The sequence below is a fragment of the Zalophus californianus genome, chromosome 6 (genome assembly GCF_009762305.2).
Source record: "Zalophus californianus isolate mZalCal1 chromosome 6, mZalCal1.pri.v2, whole genome shotgun sequence".
Lineage (NCBI taxonomy): Eukaryota > Metazoa > Chordata > Mammalia > Carnivora > Otariidae > Zalophus > Zalophus californianus.
Genome location: NC_045600.1, coordinates 37,179,578 through 37,196,424, shown reverse-complemented (window position 1 = coordinate 37,196,424; position 16,847 = coordinate 37,179,578). Strand labels below are relative to the sequence as shown.

Genomic DNA, 16,847 nt, shown 5'->3' with positions numbered 1-16,847 from the left:
GCATGTGCCATCCTAGTCAATGTGGCAAAACATGAGACGGGCTAATCAACTTCCTGAAGAATTAGATAAGGCAGAGTTATAATTTGCCTAAGGAATTCTAGCCTTATGACTAAAGACATCCGGCTGTCTTGTCCTCCTGAATGAAGCCTAATCAATTTAAATTTTCCAGGGATTGATGATCCAGTTTAGAAATGTATGCTCTTTTTCAGCTTGTTTCTCTCAGCTTTTTGGAATACTTCTCTGCTAATAAATATTTTTAACAGAACATCAGAAATATAGGGAGTTTAAAGAACTCCATTTTTTAAATAGGGAAATAGGATTGGAATAAATAGCTAAATTAAAATTTTGCAAGTGCTTGAAAATTCCAGTTATTAAACTCATGTTTAGTATCAGGTTTAAGGACACCTGAGCGGCTCAGGTCATGATCCTGGGCTCCTGGGATCGAGCCCCACATCAGGCCCTCTGCTCAGCAGTGAGTCTGCTTCTCCCTGTGCCTCTGCACCTGTACCTTCCCCCCACCCACTGATGCTCTCTCTCTGTCTCAAATAAATAGATAAAATCTTTAAAATAATAATAATATCATGTTTAATCCCAGCATTGTAAGGTTTTTGACTCCATCATTTTAATTAAAAGTAAAGCCAACTTGCAGACCACTGTTATTTATCATCAGAGCCCTATGAATGCAGAGGGCCCCTCCCTCGACCCATAATTCACCAACTCTTCTCTCTCCAGATGTGGTCAGGCTACTAATCTTAACCTCATCTTGTAAAAACGTTTAAGAACAATTGAGTTCAGCCCAGACTCAACATGTGTCCAAACCCACCCACCCCACCCTATCCTGTGCCTTTTCCATTCCTTGCTTAGCAGTAAACTCTTTTGGAAAAGGGGCAATACTTTATTCCCCTTAATATTCATAAACACAGCATTTAGCAACCATATACATTCCATAAGCATTTCACAAATAAGTGTAGTATCACCAGTGGCCACTTCCTTTCTCCATCCTCCAAGCATTTGAAAACTGACTCCTCTAAACTGAGTACGGTTTCATTTTGCAGCTTCATCAGCCAAATTCCGTTTGATGATAGTGGTATAAAATCAAGCTAGTAAAGCAACTTAACCTTAACCTGTTTTCAGAAATCATTCATTTTTTAAGAACAGTTGTTCTTTGAACACAACAAATTATAAATTCACAACAGAAAGCTGTGGTTTTATAAGCATTTACTCAGTTTGTTTGTTTGTTTTTTGCTGTTATTTAGGCATTTTGATGCCAGTTCAGAACAATTTTTAAGACCGAGGGTATTTTGTTAAAACTGAGCAGGAACAAGGCAACATCCTTGGGTCCCCTCTGTCTTTGGGAGCTTTGTACTATCACTTTACTATCGCTCAATAAACCTTGCTTTGCTAAAAAACAAACAAACAAAAACAAAATTGACTAGGAACCGTATAGAGTGTAAGACTGTTGAATCACAGATCTGTACTTCTGAAACAAATAACGCAACATATTTTAAGAAAAAAGAAAAAGAAGAAGATAGCAGGAGAGGAAGAATGAAGGGGAGTAAGTCAGAGGGGGAGACGAACCAGGAGAGATGATGGACTCTGAAAAACAAACTGAGGTTTCTGGAGGGGAGGAGGGTGGGGGGATGGGTTAGCCTGGTGATGGGTATTGAGGAGGGCACATTCTGCATGGAGCATTGGGTGTTATGAACAAACAATGAATCATGGAACACTACACCAAAACAAATTATGTAATATATGGTGATTAACATAACAATAAAAAAATTTTAAAAAAATAAAAAAAAAATAAAACAGCTTCTCCTGTTCACCCATCCCCCCCACCCACTACCTCTCTAGTAACCATCAGTTTGTTTCTTCTCTACAGTTCAAAGTCTGTTTTTTGGTTTGTCTCTTTTTTTTCTTTGTTCATTTGTTTTGTTTCCTAAATTCCACAGCTGAGTGAAATTATATGGTATTTGTCTTTCTCTGACTTATTTTACTTAGCCTTATACCCTCGGGGTCCATCCATGTTGTTGCCAATGGCAAGATGGGTCTTTAAATCTTTGAATATTTATATTTAAAAAGAAAAACAAAAAAAGTAGGTAATCACAGATTTAATATCTCCATTCCATCATTGTTGGTATCAGGAAAGACAAAGAAATGTAAACAAATTAATGGTAGATGAATCATATATCAAAATATGGAAGTTTTCATTTTCAGAAAAGAGAAATAAAGAGAATTTATGTCTTTAAAATAATGAACATTTCAGAAGTTAATGAAATAATGCTATAATCATTTTTTTGAATAGTGTTCAGCTATTATAGGTTGTCAATAAATATCACAGAGCCACCTATTATTTTGACATGTTCAGCTTGTTTGGCTCCCTAAAATGCTTGCAATATGCTATACTTGCCAAAGTGTCTTACTACTGCATTTTAGTTTAACAAATTACCCACACATTTCATCTTTTGGGGTACATTAAATATGCACACATTCTGCTCATATAAAAAGTTTAAGCACTAAAACATGAATAAAACTGCCAAAGTATTAAAAGTGTGCAGCATTAATAAATGAAGAATATAATCAACATCCCATTAAGTTTGGCATATTACAAAGATAACCACTCCGCTTTCCATTTTCTCTGGAGTGTGCTGGCTTACATTGGGTAGGACTAAACAAGGTCAGAATTTAAGATAAGACATTCAATTAGGTGTATTTACATGAGAAAAAAAATTTTTTACTTTGAAATAAGTTGCAAAAAATGTGCAGAAAGTTTACATGTACCTACATGCAGCTTCTCACAGTGATGACATCTTACACAACTAAAGTCATTTATCAACACCAGAAAATTGAAAATGGCACAATACAATTAACAACACTATAGATCTTACTCATATTTCACCATTGTTTTATACACACTCATTTTTTGATATAGAATTTTATAAAATCTTATCACATATATAGATCTGTGTAATACAAAAGAGAAACTACTTCCTTTTCTCAATGCTTGGGACTAGCATACATTTCAAAAACCATAGTAAGAGCAAGCAACAATGTCCCATAGCAAGCAAGAACACTGCGTCCCGCCACAGTCTGTGTTCCCAGGATAAATGCTCACATCTCTGTGTTATGTGCATTTGCCAAAATGTCTGGTTTTTTAAGTAGGCTCCATACCCAGTGTGGAGCCCAATGTGGGGCCCAAAGTCACAACCCTGAGATCAAGACCTGAGCTGAGATCAAATGTCGGATGCTTAACCCACTGAGCCACCCACGCACCTCCCAAAATGTCTATTTTTATAACCCTTATATTTGACAACAATGTGGCTATCATCAACTAATCTTTTCTTTTTTATTTAATAGTACTTTTCTAATCCCTTGGAGAACGGTGGTCCTCCCTGTCATTCTGCTGTATTTCAGGGGTCTTGTCTTCTATGCTCCCTACTGTATTTCTAGACCACAGACCAGGCTCTGGAACATAGTAAGTGTTCAAATATTTTTTTCCAGTATATTCTCACACCAAAAACCTAAGAAACGGTTTTTCAGAAACATCCTTTTTGCTAATCAAAGTCTCACTACTGGTGATAAAATAACACAGAAGGAATACACATTACTAACGTGAGTGGGAGAATAAAATATTTAGAAGCTAAGGTGACACGTGCCCTGGCTATATTAAGATAATAAATAATTTGGGAAGGCCCATTATCATTCATCGAACATGAATGCCTGTGCTTGGCCTGGCCAGTTTTATAGAGGCCTGTTACATAATTTTACCCTTTGAATGCAATGCTACATAATCAATTCACCTACTTTACTAATAATAATTTGGCTAATTTATTAAAATTTGATAAGCCTTTTTTATATGCAATCCCATAGCCTTTTAGGCTCAAGACAATTTTAGACAAGTCAAGCTTATCATAGTTAAAGTCTTGGTAATTCTGGCATACAGTTGGGTAATAATCTTATCTAAAAAGTCTTATATTTTCTTATTCACACAAAGAAATTATTTTGAAGATAATTATGTTAGATTGAAGATGGCCACAAGTCTCTGACACCTCTTCCATTGGCAAGCAGGGTCTACCCCCTTCCCCTTGAATCCAGGCATACTCTATGACTGACTGATAGAATACAGTTACTATGCTCCTATGTCAGTATCTGGGCCCCGGCCTTAAGAAACTAGAAACTTCAAATTCTTTGCTGTTGGAACACTTGCTCTTGGAATGTAGTTTCCAAGTTGTGAGGGATCCCAGGCATTCTTCTAGAGAGGCCTACATGAAGAGCAATCAAGACACCTAGCCAATAGCCATAGCTGAGCTCCCAGCTAAGCACTGGCCTTAAACTGAACAATTTAAAATATTGATAATGAGAAGACACTTCTGGTAACATTTAAGGCTATACAGGTGATTCAATAATATCTTTCCTTTCTATTTCTATTTAATAATGATAGTTAAGACATGAAGGAGGACAGTCTGGGTGGCTAGTCAGTTAAGTGTCTGACTCTTGATTTCAGCTCAGGTCATGATCTCAGGGTCATGAGATTGAGCCCCACATCACGCTTCATGCTGACTGCTTGGGATTCTCTCTTTCCCTCCGCCTCTGCCCCATTCCCCTGCACATACGCAGACACATGCTCTCTCTCTCAAAATAAATAAATAAAATCTTTTTTAAAAATTATAAAAAATACGAAGGAAAACGTTCCATCAATCCATAACTATGTGTGGGGCGCCTGGGTGGCTCAGTCATTAAGCGTCTGCCTTCGGCTCAGGTCATGATCCAGGATCCTGGGATCGAGCTCCACATCGGGCTCCCTGCTCAGCGGAGGGGCCTGCTTCTCTCTCTCCCACTCCCCCTGCTTGTGTTCCCTCTCTCACTATATCTCTCTCTGTCAAATAAATAAAATCTTTTAAAAAAAAATCTACAACTATGTGTGCAACACACAGCTTGGCAACATCAGCTAACCAGCCATGTCTGTGGCTGAGCCAACTAAGTGGATTTTCCAGACCCATTTAAGCCACCCCAACTGATACCACATGGACCAGAAATAAGTCATGCCCTCCTATCCATGCATAAATTAGATTCAAGAGTAAAATAAATGGATGTTCTTATTTTAAGCTGCTAAGTTTGGTTAGTTACACAACTAAAATAATTTAAACCTTAATAAAACAGATTGATTCTCAACAGGATAGAGAACCTGGGGAATGAGAGGGAGTGAGCTCCTTACAATGCACATCAGAGCTCAATAGTATATTTTAGGAGATACTTTTAAATATTTAATATACTTCAGGGCGCATGGGTGGCTCAGTTGGTTAAGCTTCTGCCTTCGGCTCAAGTCATGATCCCGGGGTCCTGGGATCGAGTCCCACATTAGCTCCCTGCTCGTCAGGGAGCTTACTTCTCCCTCTCCTTGCTCCCCCCTCCCCGCTCATGCTCTCTTTCTCTCAAATAAATAAATAAAAATCTAAAAAAATTAATATATTTTATAGGGTATACAAATTCTAAAACACCTTTTTTATAATATATGTTTAATGTTTTCAAAAGGAGGCATAGATTAAAAGACTGAATAATGTCATTATAACTAATCACAGATTTCATTATCCATTCAACATTGTTGAATTCAGTAGATATTTATTGAACATCTATTTTATACCAGCCACTACACTAGCCAGTAAGGAAATGATCATAAAAAGACAGACGTAATTCCTGCTCTCAAGTAGTAGCACTACTTTCTATAGAAAAGTATAGTCTTTAATTCTCCCAAATCACATTCTTTGAAAGAAGGCTAATGATCTTTTCCTTTTCATAGGTTACAAAAATTCACAAATAAACGTATAGCCAGTCCAAGTATATGAACTAAATATAGTTTATTTTTCATGGTTAAATAATTTGCAAAGTCAAACAAAAATCTATGTTCAGCGAATTAACTGTAACTCAGCTTCCACTCTTAGGAGTTGCTCAAGAAAACAGATTAAGATGATGATATCTGGGTCTCTGAAGGAATTACATTCTCCAGCTGCTTCATTTTGTTTGCTCCTTAGGTCAAGCTGTATCCATTCATCTCATTAATGATTGATTTGTACTTTTTAGACTTTTTGTGACTGTTCATGATGACATCCAACATTTACTTTTCCTAATTACCGTCTTATAAATCTTGGCAAGTAAACACTAGCCTTAGAACGAGCAATTTAAAATGTTGCTATGAAAATGTATTTCTGGTAACCTTTAAACCAAGTAGGTGGTTTAACCATCATTCCCTTTCTATTTACATTCACTAAAGTCCACCTGTAATAATGATATTTAAGATATAGAAGGAAAATGTTCCATCAATCTGTGATTGTATGGGTAGCTTCCAGCCTGTTAAAACATATGAAATGGCTCCTGTTGGTCTTAGAACAAAGTGAAGAAGCTGATCTGCAGGAACCTGTGGTTTCAAAGTCTTCCCCTCCTTCCAGCTCTCTCATAATGGCTCCTGGTTTCCCTGGATGCTCTTTTGCAATGACCCATATATGTAGGCACCCTCTAGGCATCCGCTTATGAGCAGATATTTTCTCTTTTCCAATCTTCACTTAATCTATGCCCCATTCCACCTAGTACCTGAAATGTGCCAATTATCCAGTTAGAAATGAATCTTATTACTTTATGTTAAATATTGAAAACTATTTAATATACTAGCTCTCTAAGAGATATTGGAATTTTGAAGGGAGGAATTCCAGTTAATACAATGAGTTGATTAAATCATTATTTGAATTAAATGTCAACTAGTGAGATGAGTTGGGACACAGAGGGACAATTTTTAGAACTTAGCATATTATAGCATATTGGACAGATTGCACCAGTTTATAGATGATCCCATGAGTACCATAACAACTGACTACATCAAATAGTCTCAATAATTACATGGCAATGATTATTGATATTATTTCCTGTATATCCTAAGAGTTGCTTAATTTTATGAAATTAATACATATAATTATAACAGAAACCTCTGTTAATCAATTACTAATATAACATCAAAGATGGACAGAAAGGGAGGGAGATGAATGGAAAGATGTAAGAGGACTGTTCATTCAGGAGAATTCCAAGAAATTTAAGTTCAAGTAAAAACAAAGAATCAAAGGATCAAAATAGCTTGATCTTCACTTTATCTTTCTGTGATAGTTATTCTATTTTTTTATGCTAAGTAAATCCATTTTCTTTTTCTTTCTAATCCAGCAAAATTCATTTGTACTCCAATAAAATTAGTACATTTACCTTGATTATATAGCTATAGAAGTTTTTGTAACTTTGATAAAGACTAGCTGGAAAATATAGAACAATGACTCTGAAATAAGAGGAATGATAATAACAGATAATAACAGATGTTCAATGAATACTGACCTCATCATTTCAAATTCATTTATTATGAGTCAAACAACAGTTCCTAAAAGGTATCAAAATATATCAGGCAACCAGAGACAACCAAACGTTAGGGTTATCTTTAGAGGCCCCCAGCTCCCTCCTAGTGCCCACCTCTTCCCTCTCTTTGATACACCTGCCACCAGCCTGAGCCCCCTTCTTACAGGGGCCTACCTCGTTGCTTAGGACATCACATCTTCCTGGTTGGTGCACTGCCCAGCTGATGCAAAGGCGAGATTGGTCACACACACACACACACACACACACACACACACACACACACACACAACGGCAGAGGGAGCTATCTTGGGCACTGAACACCATCTCAGGCAAGGGCACTGTTAGATCTGCCATCCTTGGGACACTGGTCACTCTTGTTACGTTTCTCAGAAATTCTAAAGCCATCTTAGAAAGTGACAAAGGAAGGAGAAATATGAGGAGGTTTGGAAATCAAAAGGCACAGAGACAGAGATTGCTGATGATGCACAGTCACTCAGACATGCCTGAAGGGAAAGGAGATACTTTTTTTTGACATTATATTTCAAAAATCATAGTTACAAAGAAAGACTGAAACTTCAGCTGAGTACAAATGACTAAAGGAAAATAAGATATGTTCATTTCAGGTGATGCCAAGCTGGGCAAAGTTCAGCACAAACACAAAAGGAAGAATACCAACTTGGAAAAGGTAGCATGATGGACCTTTTTATTTTCTATATCTAAAAATTGCTACTGTTTTGGTTTCTAGGAACAACTGAAAGTATAAACTACATTTTATGAGTTACTTAACTAATAACATGTGCTTTTTGTACTTATATTTTGTTTCCAATATTTTTTTGTCCTCTCTTAAGTTAGGAGAAGGCACATTCTCTCCTCTCTCATCTCTATTCACACACACACACACACACACACACACACACACACACACACACGGAGTTTAATTATAATCTGATCTGATGAATAGATAATAATGATATAAGTTGTATTTTTCAGGATATTTATAAATTCTTATATTGTATCTTTCTTTAAAAAAAAAAACTTTAAGGGGGCGCCTAGGTGGCTCAGTCGGTTAAGCATCTGCCTTCAGCTCAGGTCATGATCCTGCAGTCCCGGGATTGAGTCCCACTTCGGGCTCCCTGCTCAGCAAGGAGTCTGCTTCTCCCTCTGACCCTCCCCCCTCTCATGCTCTCTCTCTCTCTCTCTCTCTCTCTCTCTCTCAAATAAATAAAAAATCTTTAAAAGCAAAAGAACTTTAAAACACAAAATAAGGAAACTATAATGGTAAGATTCAGACTATAGCAGTTCAATGATTTTGATACAGGAATTTTCCTATGCCCCTCAGATTATGGAATGCCAAGATCAACCTGCTTTACCTAGTTACAAGTCCAGCGTTATGAGCTACAGGGGAAAAAAAAAGAAAGAGAGAAAATAAAGTGAGTTCATCATGGTGTAATTAAGATGAAAATGGAATTTCTTTTACTTATGGCTCTTCTCTGTTTATCTTGTACTAAATACACATTTTAGTTGCTTTTCGGTAGTCTTAGCTTTTCAGTAATGATAACTGCAACTCATTTTTGTAATCTTTAGCACCAGAATATAAAAAGAAACAGTAAGTAGAGCATAACATTAAATCACTTACTCTTTCTATGTATTTATAAAGTGGGTATTACTATTATGCTTACATTAAGATGGAAGCACCAGATATAGTATTTGAATAATATTAAGATACCTTTTTGCCAAAACACAAGAATTACTGATCCAAAATCCAAAAGTGAAGTGGCACTTCCAACAACCTGAGGGCTCCTAGGAACAGTACCTGTGGAACAGCCAAGAGCTTCTCATATACTATTGCAACCCGTCTTCTTGCTGACCCTCAATACATTTCGTTCTCACTTCCAAATCTTTGTTCACGCAACTCCCTTGTGGTGGATTGCAAAATATGAAAATTTTTTTCCATCTTGATATGCACATGTCTTTGCATCGAGACTTTATTGCTTCTCTACCATAGGTGGAATCTATTTCCTTTACTCTGGGCTGGCTTTATGACTACCAATAGAAGGTGGCATAGATGATACTATGCAACCTTGCTTTCGATTTATGGGTATATATAGAAACATGACTAGAAGGATATTTACAAAGTGTTCAGAGTTGCTATATTTGGGCAATAGGTAATTTGTGGCGATTTTTGTGTCCCTTAAACAAACCTACATTTAAATTTTTACAATAAGTATGTACCATTTTTACAAAAAGGTAAGTTATTTACATTTTTAGAAAGGACAGAGCTATAAATCTCTTTAAAGGACAATTAAGTCAGTTCCCAGGTGACATAGTCATGAAAAGTCATTAAAAACCCAAGATGCTAATGGTGATAGCAAATCTTTACTTAGTGCTTATTATGAGCCTTATGTATGTTATCTCATCAAATTCACACAATCACCCAAAGTTACTATTTTATCCTCATTGTAAACATAAGAAAACAAATTCAGGAAATTAATCTGCCCAAAGTCAGGTCAGAGTCTCAGTAACTACACAAACTAACACCCTTATCAGCTTTAATGTTGATATTGCAAATAATAATCACCTTGACCCATAGCAGACCTCATATAGCCAATGTTAGCTGTTTACTAATCATTGATCTGGCCAAAAGTTCTTAAGTAGGAACAGTAGATCTCAAAGAATCAAATGCTCCCAAGGTCTACATTATAGGTCAAGTAGAAATAGGATGCACCCCTTAAGTGGCAAGTACCCACCACTAAACTAGGATATGTTTACATGAATACAGACAAGAAACCCTTAAATCTGCTATGGTTGCCACAATACCCAAATGGTCATTTAATGCAGTAGAAAACAAAATTTATTGATTAATATCTCTGTAACATAAAAGGAAAATTCTAGTTTATGTTGCTTATGCTTATTCACTATGATATACTATTATATACTATGATACATATCAATACTAATCAGGCATTTATCTTTCTTTTGACAGAATTAAAAATTCAAGAAAATTGGATATGTACTTAACTGACAGAATGGAATTTCTAATTTGTGAATCTTAGAAGGCAAAATACCCAGGAGACATGAACAATACAAATCTAACTGTTACAGTCTCCCCATCATCATCCTCACATTGTACATTCTTAAATGTACTTTTTTTTTAGAGATTTTATTTATTTATTTGACAGAGAGAGACACAGCGAGAGGGAACTCAAGCAAGGGGAGTGGGTGAGGGAGAAGCAGGCTTCCCACGGAGCAGCGAGCCCAATGCGGGACTCGATCCCAGGACCCTGCGATCATGACCTGAGCCGAAGGCAGACGCTTAACGACTGAACCACCCAGGTGCCCCATCTTAAATGTACTTTAAAGGTATCCTTTGATCCTCCATCACAATCTAGTTTAGATGCCCTGTCATCACTTTGCAATGACTGTGATGACCTTCAGCTGGACTCCTCCTTCTATTTTTCTCAATTATTAGGGTCAGCCCACTGAACTCAGCAATAAATATCTTTTATCAGCCATCTTTGAACGCTTTCTTTAAAGAAGTAGGCAGTCTAGAGATCCATCTGCTTATCACTATTCTCCTGCTTCCCTTCTATCTGTAAACTACACTAAACACCAAGTTTCCAAGCCAGATAAACAGCACTTTGGATGGTGGAGTGAAGCCTTTCATTTTGGAGCTAGGAAGGGAGATGAGATATTGTAAATTTCTTTCTGTTACCATTTTCTCAACATATATGATTTATAGACCCTTTACATGGTGGAGATGCAAAGTTACAACTTTCAAAGGTAAAACTGAACAATTTTATGAGGCAGACATTTTAATCAAGGGCAGCACTGTTGCTCAGTCGGTTAAGAGTCCGACTCTTGATTTTGGCTCAGATCATGATCTCAGGGTTGTGAGATCGAGCCCGCGCTTTGCTCTGCACTGGGCATGGAGCCTGCTTAAAATTCTCTCTCTCCCTCTCCCTCTGCCCCTTCCCTGCCTCTCTCCCTCTTAAAAAAAAAAAAAAAAAGAGCACCCCTGCTGTTCTCTGGTCAATTGTTGGCTCCTCTCTCTGTAAGAGTCCTTTATGAAATCAGTTACTAAGAGTTTTTCATGCTGCCTTCAGATGAACTCTTACAGCTTCCTTTCTGTTAACATCTCAGAATCCAGTCTTGTCATTCCATGGCTAGTTTAACCACAACAACCTCCTAACTGCTTTCCTTATCTCTGTTCTCCATTATAATACAGTCTGCATATGGACGGCTGGCACAATCTCCTAAAATACTAAAATTTGTGATCCTGTTTTCCTCCTTAAAAATATTTAGTATATGCGCATAGTCTATAAGGTAAAGGCACTCTGAGAGAAACTGTAGGATCTCTACAATGGGAAAACGTTATCTATCTGGCAGACTCAGTACTTTTTTTCCCTCACAAGTTATTTTATTTATCACTTCCCCACCTAGACTCTGAGCTACTGAGAGTTAGAAACTATATCCTTGACTTTTTTTCAAACCAAGTCAGAGTTTTGCCTAGTGAGTGAATAAATGAAAGTTAATTTAGCCTTCTATAAATAAAGGGACGTGAGGATTTCTCTGACTATGTGAGTATAACAGAACATTAGCATGACTATATCTCTCTGGCTGCCTATACAGAGGATGAACAATCTTACTACTTATGAGAATTTCATGTAATACATAGCAAACACTTCATCAAAGGAAAGGCATTACAATCCCTGAATGAATGTATTCTTTAAGCTTTTTAAGCCAGGGCCAGTATCATCTATTTCCTTCAGAATCCTCAGGAATAACTAGGTATTCTTCAACAAAGTGTGTGACCGACAAAAGTTGTTGACTAAGATGAAACAGTTACAACAGTGATAGGGACTCTGTCCCTTGTTTGGTGAAATTATACCACGAGTTTTTGTGAGCATAAAGACATTTAAGTTTCATACACACTGTCAAAACTTTTAAGAATGGTATTTTAGACATTTTATAAACATAATTAGTGCCCCCCCACCCATGCATTGGCCATGTGTATTCATGGACATATCAAGTACACAGGCATTAAGTGCTTACTGTGTGTAAACACAATGCTAGGCACTATGGGAGATACAGAGATATGCAATTTTATAAACATATTTTAAATTTTTAAATTAACACTGGAAGCAATTTGGTTATAAAATTCTGTGCTCAGGAATGATTATGAATGTTCTCATATTCCTTAAAAATGTTCTTCAGTGAGGTATCAGAAATCTGACGAACTATCAACACAATAAGAATCCTGATCAATATGTATTATTAAACATATGGAAAAATGCTCTAGAAGAGTCAATATGGTCAAAATGGAACAGATTGACCTTGCTTTCCTACTGAGACTGTTCTACATTAAAATCATAGGTTAGCCTCATCATCACTGACTTAACACTGCCCTTGACAACTCTCATTACTCTCTTCCTTTTAAATAGTGCTATCTCCTTCACTTTTAGGACACACTGTTCCTCTCCTGGCTCTTGTCTCCTCCCTTATCTAAGCTGTCTGTCCAATTAATCATTCAAACCAACACCTTCTGAGAGTAAAAGAGGGCATTCTCAATAGTTACATTGGGACAACAGGAGTTAGTCGATCTATCCCAGGTAAAGCAGGGACACTATGGGTCACTCCATTCTTGTTCCAATTCCTCTTCCTCTGGTTCCTCCCCTCATAGTAAGAAACAAGGTCTATGGGCTTCTGACAGTCTTTTGCATCAGAACTCACTCCTTGAGGAAGACTGGCCATTCATGGATCAACTAGCATCTAACCCAGATGGTTTTCATGTTTACCATCTCATGTTGCAAGTACCTACACACATCACTTTATTTGGACAAATATATCTCTCAAACCGCCTACTGTGGTGACCAGAAGGAATCATGTTGTTTCCTCCCAGCCCAGAATATTCCCCAAATCTCTTTTTTACCGTCATCTGAACAGACATAAAGTATAAAAACAAGGCTCTAGAAGCTGAAACCCCTACATTCTCTTTTTTGCTGGGACTGTATACAGACTAATTAGCTGACCCTGAGAGTTTAAAATGAACAGTAAATTTTGAAAAAGATATGAGTGAGATGAGAAAATTCTGTCTATAAAAGGCAAAATGACTTAACAAGGTGGAAGGAATTTGATTTGATGGAGCAGTCTGGAATTTGCAAACTGTATTCTGTTGGAACACTATAATTCTCTATGACTTTAACAGATGTTTTTCTCAAAAAAATAGTTTCGGGATCAAATAAGTTTTCTATTAGCTCTCTCTCTCTGAGAGTCCCAATTCACATTAGCATATCACAAGGCTTATTAACATATCAAAAGCTCGGAGAAGCCTTGCAGTAAAGACACCATTTTTCATAGTTGTTTGTTCTTGGAACCCTTTTTATTCATTAAAACCTTAGGAACATTTTGCATATCTCCATGGAAAATCATTTCACAGTGCAGGCACTGGAGCCTATGAGAGACTGTTGCCACCGTCCCAAGATGCTAATGCAGGCCAGCAGTGAAGAACCCATTTTAGCAAATCTAAAGACTGGGGGTGCAACATCGACCAGTGTCACAGATTGATGTAGAAGGTAATGCCTATCTAAAGGAAAAGCAAGAGAAGGAGTGCTAGCTAGGTGGTGAGGCCAAATTTGAACTTGATCAAAAAATAATCCAGGCAGTGGTAGACAGCAAGGTGAGGAGGGAGTATAGGTGGGTTGGCAGGGCTTGTCACTCCATTCTTATTCCAAGTCCTCTTCCCAAGGTTCCTCTTATAATGATGTTATAAGAAACAAGGTCTATGGGCTTCTGATAGTCTTTTGCATCAGAACTCACTCCTTGAGGAAGACTGGCCATTCATGGGATCAGTTAGCATCTAACCCAGATGGTTTAGCCAGAGTTGTTGGGTTTGTAGGCAGACTCCCTGGGTTCCCCTGCCACTGATTTGTGGGTCTCAAAGTGGCATTCTCCAATTGGGTCTGAAGTCAGAGTTTGATGAATAAAGAGTAAAATGCTATTTGAAAAAGCTTGCTCTTGTGGGTGTAGACAGCTTGCACTGGAGTGTGAAAGAGACTAAAGACAGGTGAATAAGCCAGGAGGTTGGTAACCATCTCTGTGAAGAAGAAATCAAGAGTACCTGAAACAGAGCAGGGGTTAGCAGATAAAGAGAGAAATCAACCAGCCAAAAACACGAGGAGGAATCAGCAAGACAGTAGCTTAAGTCAGTGGACCCATATGCAGTTATACCCTTGCAGTCTTGGGGGCCTGGGAAGGGTCTGCCATAGCTTGGCACTCTGCATATTCGGTGTGTACTATCTTCCTTTATGTTGACCTGTACCTTCCCGAATCTTTTTGTAAATCGCTTTAGTTGTATACGTTTAGCTTCTCTCTATATATAAAGTGTAAATTTTATTGTAAACAAGAAAACATATTTTCCATGAATTGTGCATTTCTGAGGAGAACCTTGTACATTGCTTGGAGCAATAAATTGAAAGATGTAAAAGGTTAACTGATGTTAAGCATGCATTATAAACATGCATTTTATGTATGATAGAGCACCCCACTGACTTACTTTAAAGATAAATTCCCATCCTGTGTTTAAACAGGATTGGGTCTTTTTTTTTAAGATTTTATTTATTTATTTGAGAGAGAGAATGAGATAGAGAGAGAGCATGGGGGGGGAGGGTCAGAGGGAGAAGCAGACTCCCTGCTGAGCAGGGAGCCCGATGCGGGACTCGATCCCGGGCCTCCAGGATCATGACCTCAGCCGAAGGCAGTCGCTCAACCAACTGAGCCACCCAGGCGCCCCAGGATTGGGTCTTTTAAAGACTAATCACCAAGAGACTATCATGTATAAGACAATCATATCATCATCCAATGAAAGGAACAAATCCATGTGACGATATATGAAGACATGAAAATAATCCATCATGAAATAGAATATATTACTCCACTTAGAATTCCTGGGAACTACGATTTGTAGAAACTTTGAGTATTCTGGCCAGGAAAATTTTCCACCCTCAGCCTATTCATTAGTTGCTGGCTGAAATGCAGAACTTAGTTAATTGCCTATAATGAATGGAGCCAATACTAACCTATTGGGTCAACAGAAATGGCATTGGTTTAGTAGGTTTCAAAGGCTTTAATTCTTGATTTGATAAAATTATCCTCATCTTTCTAATTTGCAAGACTGTGTACCCCATGAAGCACCGTGCATCCCCTGAAACATGACATGATATATTACTAAATGTCTTCTCTGTCTCCCACATTACTAGGTTTCATTCTTTTCTAATAACACTTGGTACCAAATGTTCACCTTTTCAATAAATCATTACTGCCAAGGTCTGACGTGTATGGAATAAAACCATACCAAGTTCATTTTACTGGGCACATCACTGTGGCAGAAATGTCAACTGTAATAAGCATGTGATGAAAAAGATCTTCAGGGCTCCTGTCAGGTAGTACATAACCTGACAGTAGGTTAAAATTGAACATTTACATGAAGAGGCTGGGTGACTGCGGCTGACAGCTGTCATTAATAATGTGAAGAAGAAGGAATATGCCACCTAAGACCTCGCAGCATTCACAATTTACAGGTGCTTTCACATTCCCATTTCATCCTTCTAACAAACATGGGGTTGGGCATTATTCCCCACCTATGGGTGAGAAATATGTCTCTTCTCCCCGTCCATATCGCCACTGCCCTGATTCAGACACTCATCATCTCTCAGCTGACTGACTGCCATAGCCTCCTCACTGACATCCTTGCCAACGATTATGTTCCAGCTATAAGAACTGAATATTAGGCTTTTCTGGGAGGACAAAAGAACGTGAAAACTCAGTTGCTTAACAATAACCAATTTTTACTTGTCGTTCACAACTCTAGGGTGGATATGGATCACAGTTCATTATGTTGTTTGTATGCCTAATTTATAGATCTATAATGTGGCTCTTGATGAGTGAAATAAATGCCTTGTGCAATTGTTTTAGTTATTAGGAAAACTCATGATTTATCTGAAAATGAGAACTATACACAAAGCACGGATTCAAGCACATGTCAATATGTTCTACATCCTCGGGCACTCAGTAAAAGTGAGTTGTCCAACTGACTTAAGTCATGGACATTACATTTGGGAAGAATGATTGTCTAATGATTCAGTGCTTTAAATTACATTGCTATTGTTTGGAGGCACTTACAAAATCAATCACTTGTTTTTACTTTTCTGAAAAGATGGGGAATAAAAGAAAATAATAAAATTCTGTATCCATTTATTATAAATGCCCCAAATCCTCCTCAGTGTTTTCTCCAAATGAAAGAATCAGGTAGTAGGGTATTAAAAGATGCTGGAAATGAGAGCAGACCTTAGACACTACAATCAGATGGGAGTGACTATCATCAGACACAAAGTGATTTCTGTGTATGCACAGGTCAACTGGTGGTTCATGTTCCAAGGGCCGATCTGGTTCTAGCTTTCTATGTTTAA

The 16,847-nt window shown here is 37.6% G+C and overlaps 1 protein-coding gene across 1 annotated transcript in view; it reads right to left on the bottom strand.

The window, feature by feature from the left end:
• KCNH5 (potassium voltage-gated channel subfamily H member 5) overlaps positions 1-16,847 on the bottom strand; it is a 305,062-nt gene that overhangs the window by 95,199 nt on the left and 193,016 nt on the right. The gene's annotated exons all lie outside the window — the stretch shown is intronic.